The sequence below is a fragment of the Vicia villosa genome, unplaced genomic scaffold (genome assembly GCF_029867415.1).
Source record: "Vicia villosa cultivar HV-30 ecotype Madison, WI unplaced genomic scaffold, Vvil1.0 ctg.000326F_1_1, whole genome shotgun sequence".
NCBI lineage: Eukaryota > Viridiplantae > Streptophyta > Magnoliopsida > Fabales > Fabaceae > Vicia > Vicia villosa.
In genome coordinates, this window is record NW_026705146.1 from 306,865 (window position 1) to 314,029 (window position 7,165).

Sequence of the window (7,165 nt, forward strand, 5' to 3'; positions counted from 1 at the left end):
AAAGTCAATTCCTTCAACTTGAGTGTATCCTTGAGCAACTAGCCTTGCTTTGTTCCTGATTATAGTTCCCAGTTCATCTGACTTATTCTTGTAAACCCATTTAGTTCCAATGACATTTGTATCTTAGGTCTTGGAACCAGCTCCCATACTTCATTCCTTTCAAACTGTCCTAATTCTTCTTGCATAGCATTAATCCAAAACTCATCTGTCAAAGCTTCCTTAACATTTTTGGGTTCAATTTTTGATACAAAACATGAGTTTGAGACCTGTTCTCTTGACCTTGTAACAACTCCACTGTTGGGATCTCCTATAATAAGTTCATTAGGATGATCTTTTTGAACTCTTATAGATGGTCCTTTGTTAGAGGGTTCAGCTTCAGCTTTTGCAATAGTGGGGCTGCAATCATCTTCTTTCTTAGATTCTTCAGCTGCGTGTTCCCAGAATGTTCCAACATCATATGTGACATCTGCTTGTTTGTGTTCATCATCAACCACCACATTTATGGATTCCATGATTATCCTTGTTCTTGAGTTAAAAACTCTATAGGCTCTGCTGTTTGTAGAGTATCCAAGAAAAATCCCTTCATCACTCTTGGAATCCATCTTCCTTCTGTGATCTCTATCAGCAAGAATGTAACACTTACTACCAAACACATGGAAGTATTTGACAGTGGGTTTTCTTCCCTTCCAGATCTCATACAGAGTGGTAGAGGTTCCTTTCCTTAAGGTAACTCTATTATGAACATAACAGGCAGTATTCATGGCTTCAGCCCAGAAATAGATAGGAAGTTTCTTAGCATGAATCATAGCTCTGGCTGATTCTTGAATGGTTATGTTTTTCCTTTCAACAACCCCATTTTGCTGTGGAGTAATAGGAGATGAAAACTCATGGTGTATACCTTCAGAGGAGCAAAAATCAGCAAATTTTTTATTCTCAAATTCCTTTCCATGATCACTTCTGATTCTTACAACATCATTTTCCTTTTCCCTTTGAATTCTTTGACACAGGTCTTTGAAAACATCAAACACATCTGACTTTTCTCTAATGAAGTTTATCCAAGTGTATCTGGAGTAATCGTCCACAACCACATAAGCATATTTCTTTCCTCCAAGACTTTCCATTTGCATAGGTCCCATCAGGTCCATGTGAAGCAGTTCTAGAACCCTGGAAGTAGTCAGATGTCTAACCTTTGGATGTGACATCCTGGTTTGTTTTCCAACCTGACATTCACCACAAATTCTTCCTTCATAAATTTGTAACTTGGGAATTCCTCTCACAGCTTCCATAGAAATAATCTTTTTCATACCTCTTAGATGAAGATGACCAAGTTTTTGATTCCACAACTTTGCTTCTTCTTCTTTAGAACATACAATTGAGTAGTTAGATTCATGAGAGACCCACAAGTAACAGTTATCTTTGGATCTGACTCCCCTCATTACTACATTCTTTCCTTTATCAGTGACCACACACTCAGTTTTAGTGAAGTTAACTTGGTATCCTTGGTCACAAAGTTGACTAATACTTATGAGATTAGCAGTCAAGCCTTTGACCAACAAGATACCTTCCAGATTTGGAACTCCTGAGCAGTCTAGTTTTCCAACCCCTTTGATTTCTCCTTTAGCTCCATCACCAAAGGTTACATAGCTAGTAGAATGGTTTTTGATATCTACTAATAGATTCTTGATTCCAGTCATGTGTCTGGAGCATCCACTGTCAAAATACCAATCTTCTTTGGCTGATACTCTAAGAGATGTATGAGCTATTAAGGTCATATTTTTAGGTGTCCACTGTTGCTTCTTGATGGGCATGATCTGCTTGGGTCTGTAGTATGGAGCTTGGTCTGGGTAACCATATAATCTGAAACAGAAGGGCTTAATATGTCCAAATCTACCACAGTAATGACATCTCCATCTTTGAAATTTCTTCTTCATTCTACTTTTGTCATGATGTTGAGTCACATGTTGTGACATCGGGTTCAACATCTTGGATTCTGGTTTAGTATTACTGCTAGCTTGAGGATGTTTCATAGCACCAACAAATCCTATACCAGACATATCTCCCGAACTCTTTCCAATCTGTAGAATCTCTTCCAACATATCAGAACCACTGTTTAACATTTTGACAGATTTTGACATCTGATCAAGTTTGGATGTTAGCATGGTAACTTCACTGTTTAGACCCGATATAGTTTCACGAAGCCCTGTGTTATCTGCCTCCAACTGAACTATGTATTTCTTCTGCTTTTCACTTTGTTGACAGACTTCAGCACTTCTGATACATAGCTTTCTGTAGGATGTTGCCAATTCCTCGAAGGTTAACTCATCTTCGCTAGAGTCTTCATCAGAGACACAAACACCAGTAAGGGCTGTGACATGTTTGGCAGATTCTTCTTCACCATCACTCTCAGAATCTTCATCAGACCAGGAGACTGACAGTCCTTTCTTTTGTTTCTTGAGATAAGTGGGACATTCAGCTCTAATATGTCCATATCCTTCACATCCATGACACTGAATTCCTTTGCTTTGATTGTACTTTTCTTCAGGTTTAACCTTTCTGCTAGAATCATAGGATCTGTTAGTGTCAGAAGGGATGTTCTTGACATTTGGTCTTGACTTCTGATCCATTCTTCTTATTATCTTGTTAAATTATCTTCCAAGCATGGCTATAGATTCAGTTAGATTTTCTTCTCTACCTTCCTCTTCTTCTTCTTGAGAGTTGGACACAAAAGCTAGGCTTTTATTTTTCTTTTCAGTATTGTCACTGATCCCCATCTCAAAGGTTTGAAGGGATCCAATTAATTCTTCTACCTTCATCTTGCTGATATCCTGTGCTTCTTCTATAGCTGTGACTTTCATATCAAATCTCTTAGGAAAGGATCTAAGGATTTTTCTCACCAGCTTTTCATCAGACATTTTTTCTCCCAAAGCTCCTGAGGTATTAGCAATTTCAAGTATATTCATGTGAAACTCTTGAATACTTTCATCATCTTTCATCCTTAGATTCTCAAACTTTGTAGTTAGCAACTGAAGTCTTGACATTTTAACTTTGGAAGTGCCTTCATGAGTAGTTCTGAGGGTATCTCAAACATCTTTGGCTAGTTCACAATGGTGTACTAGTCTGAATATATTCCTATCAATTCCATTGAATAGAGCATTTAAAGCTTTAGAGTTGCCAAGAGCCAGCTCCTCCTCATCTTTGCTCCAATTTTCCTCAGGTGTGAGGGATGACTTGCCATCCTTATCAATAGTGACAGGATGTTCCCATCCTTTGTTTGCAGCTCTCCATGCTTTACTATCCAAGGATTTCAGAAAAGCCACCATACGAGGTTTCCAATAATCATAATTAGATCCATCCAAAATGGGTGGTCTGTTCACAAATCCACCACCTTCCTTGTCCATAGAACCAGAAAATGCTGTCCCTAGATCTCACCCAGTAAGAAAACAGGCAGGGTGCTTGCTCTGATACCAATTGAAATTCTGGACTCAGACACGCGATGTCGAACAGGATGTCACGACATTACTATCTGAATATTTTAAAACAAATGAACAAGAAGTAAACAAACATATAACAACACAAGAAAGTTGTTAACCCAGTTCGGTGCAAACACACCTACATCTGGGGGCTACCAAGCCAGGGAGGAAGTCCACTATAAGTAATATCAATTCAAGGTAATACAGTTCAAGATTACTCCTTTCACTTAATATCTACCCAATGCAACTTCAACCTAATATTACTTAGATCATAGATTCCACTGACTCCCCCTCAATCACAGCAGTGATGAATAACGCTCAATGAATAAGGATAGAAGACACACTTCAAAGACACAGCTTGATCTTGCTTAAAAGCTTCAATCAAGTACAATGGTACTCTTGCTTAAAAGCTTCAAGTACTCCTTACAACTCAAACAAAAACACCTAGACCAAGACAATCATCATGATGATTGTTTGGCTTACAAGAAAGCTAGAACGCAAAAACTTAAACACAAAGAACTCTTAAAGCTTCTCAATTACCAAAACCCTAATCCGGTCTGCAGCTTCTCCATAATATATATAGCCTTCAGAAAATGCAGCAGCTGGGCATTGGATCCGAATTAGTTTTAAACCTAATAAAACTAATTTCCACAAATTAAGGAACCTAAAATAGGAGCAATTAAAGACGTCCTTGAACAGATCAAAATCCAATATTTCCAAGTAAAGCGCATAGGATCTTAACAGATCACATAACCATAATTAGTAACAGAATAAGACGTAACAGCTACGAATGTCATGACATCGGCCTTAACATCAGGTAAAGGCTTGCATAAGTAAAACTTCACAATAGTAGAATGCATGTCATGACACCAGTTTTGACATGATAAAATCACAATGAGTTTTACCAAAAATTACAGCCAATCAACAACATCTACATTAGGCAAGTGTTTCAAACTATTTTTTTTTTCTTTTTTTTTTTCTTGTGCTTTACACATTTTTCTTATCTCTTTTTTTTTTCATATCACACTTGCCCTTTTATTTTCTTAAGCACCACCCCAAACTTACGATTTCACACAAGTTCAAAAGAAACAATAATTACACAAGTGCCAAATAAAAATGATAGAATTATGGTTAAGGATGACATGTGTGGATTTAAACAAACAAGGGGGAATGGCTCAACGGGTTTAACGAGGTATAAAACAAAAATAAATGAAGGACGGAAAGGCTATGGGGAGAACAAACAAGTGCCTCAGTGTGTGATTTCATATTTGTACTGTGTCGGCAGGACAGACGCAAAATTAGAGAGATAAAGTCATACCTGATTTCACTCTCATGATGATCTTTACATGTGTTTGGCTTTTTATGTTCCTCACCATGTAAGCTAAGTTTGCAGTTTCAACACACCCTTTATGTCATGTGACTTCCTTTCCGGCTCGATTTCACCACTTACCTTCTCAGTCCAGTTCTTCAAGTTGCGTCCGACATTTTCGGCTATGTCCACTTCCAAAGTACCTCGAGAGATTAAGTTCAGGTTGCACCTTTCATCCACTAACTACCATTCATCCTTTATTCAGCATCCATCACTCAATCTATAACACAATGTCAACACAACACACAGACAAAAACAAAAATGGAAATCAACTAAAAGCAACTGAAAAGAACCCCTCCCACACTTGAACTAAACATTGTCCTCAATGTTTTAGAACCAGCCTCGGAGAGGTTGCTTACAGAGGTATTGCATTCCAATGATCACTTCCTAGCTTCCACTGGAGATGCTCTCTTTTATTTCCTGAAAATAAGACAAACAACCAGAAAGATTTATTATTAAAACCGTGAGTTGCCTCCCACGAAGCGCTTCGTTTAACGTCGCATGGCTCGACGGTCCATTACCCTTTTTATGGAGGGTATTTCCTTCTCCAAACCTTATTGCTTGTTACTTTCTCCACCAAGAACTCATGAAGATGAAAGGCATGGACCACTTTTCTCTTTAACTCACTTTCAACCTTCATCTTCTCACCTTGGTTTTCTTCTTTCTTTTTCTTCTTAACTTCTATAGCGACCTTAGGACTTTTGATAGAAACATGAGCTAGTTCCACCTGAGAAGCTATGCTTGAAACTTTTTCCTGGAGATGTTTAGGGCTTTTGTATTCTCCCTCACTTTTGATCATACCAACAAAAGCTTGATTATGTACACCTTCACTTTGTTTCTTGACTTCTAGCATCTTTAAGGTTACTTCTTCATTAAAGGCTTTCACCGTCAGAGTCCCTTTCTCAATGTCAAAGTTGCAACGACTTGTCAACAAAAATGGTCTCCCAAGAAGGATAGGAGTTTCTTCATCTTCGGGAATGTCCATGATGTGGAAGTCAACTGGGAATACAAACTTTTCAATCTCCACTAATACGTCTTCAGCTATCCCATATGATTTCTTGATGGTGTGATCAGCGAACTTCAACTTTGTCTCACTTTCACTTATCTTTCCCAATTCAAGCTTTTTAAAGATAGATAGTGGCATTAAAATCACACTAGAACCCAAATCAATGAGTACCTTTTTAAACATTCTATTCTTTATAGTGCATGGTATCGCCGCCGCTCTAGGGTCTTTCTTCTTGATGGGGATCTGCCTTGCTGGAGAGACTATACTACACTTTTCTGTTGCAATTTCTGGTTCTCCCCCCATTGGCCTCTTTTTACCGATAACCTCCTTCATAAACTTCTTGTACAAAGGCATTTGCTCAAGTGCTTCAAAGAAAGGTAAATTAACCTCTAATTTTTTAAACAAGGCTGCAAACTTCTCAAAATCCTTTTCTGTTGAATTCTTCTTTGTCACTCTAGAAGGAAAAGGAAGCTTGATTGCCGGTTTAACATCTTTCTTATTTTTCTCTTCAAGTTGCTTAACCGGTGGTATCACAATTTCAGGCTCTTTCACATTCTCTCTTATCTCCAAATCTACCTCAATCACCAAGGGATCATCTATTTCCTCTTTTTCTTTTTCCGGTTCTGCCACTTTCTTACTCCTTGTAGTAACAGCATTAATCTTCTCTTGGTCTTTCAGATTTTTCACAGTTGAGCTTGGAAGGGTACCTTGTGCCTGTAGAGTGAGATGATGTGCTATTTGACCCATTTGAACTTCCAGATTTTTGATTGAAGCTGTGGTGTTCCTCAGGTTGGTTCTTGTCTCTTCTTGAAACTGAGAATTTTGAGCTGCCATTATTTCAATAGCGATCTCCCAATCTGCTTTTTTTTGTACCTGTTGTTGCCCTTGAGTTTGGAAATGTTGTGGATGGTGTTGGAAGGTTGTTGTTGAGTTGATCCTTGCTTTTGAAAGTTTCCTTGTTGGTCTTTCCATGCGAAATTAGGATGATTTTTCCAACCTGAATTATATGTATTGGCATATGGATTATTTTGCCTCAACATATGAATCTGCTCTACCTGTTCTTGCGTTGCCACACAATGCATCGCAAAATGCGGTCCACTACATATTTCACAAACAACTGAGGCGGCTGGCTCAACTTGTGCTACTTTCTGTTCACTAATATTCATCTTTTTCAATCTTCTTTCTACTTCAACCGCAATTTGTTCTTCCATTTTAACTACCTGATCAGCAAGCTTCAAATCAATTTTACCTTCCGGTTGGCTCATTGCACGGTCATATAACTCAATGTGCTCATTAGCGGCAATAGCTTCTATGATTCTC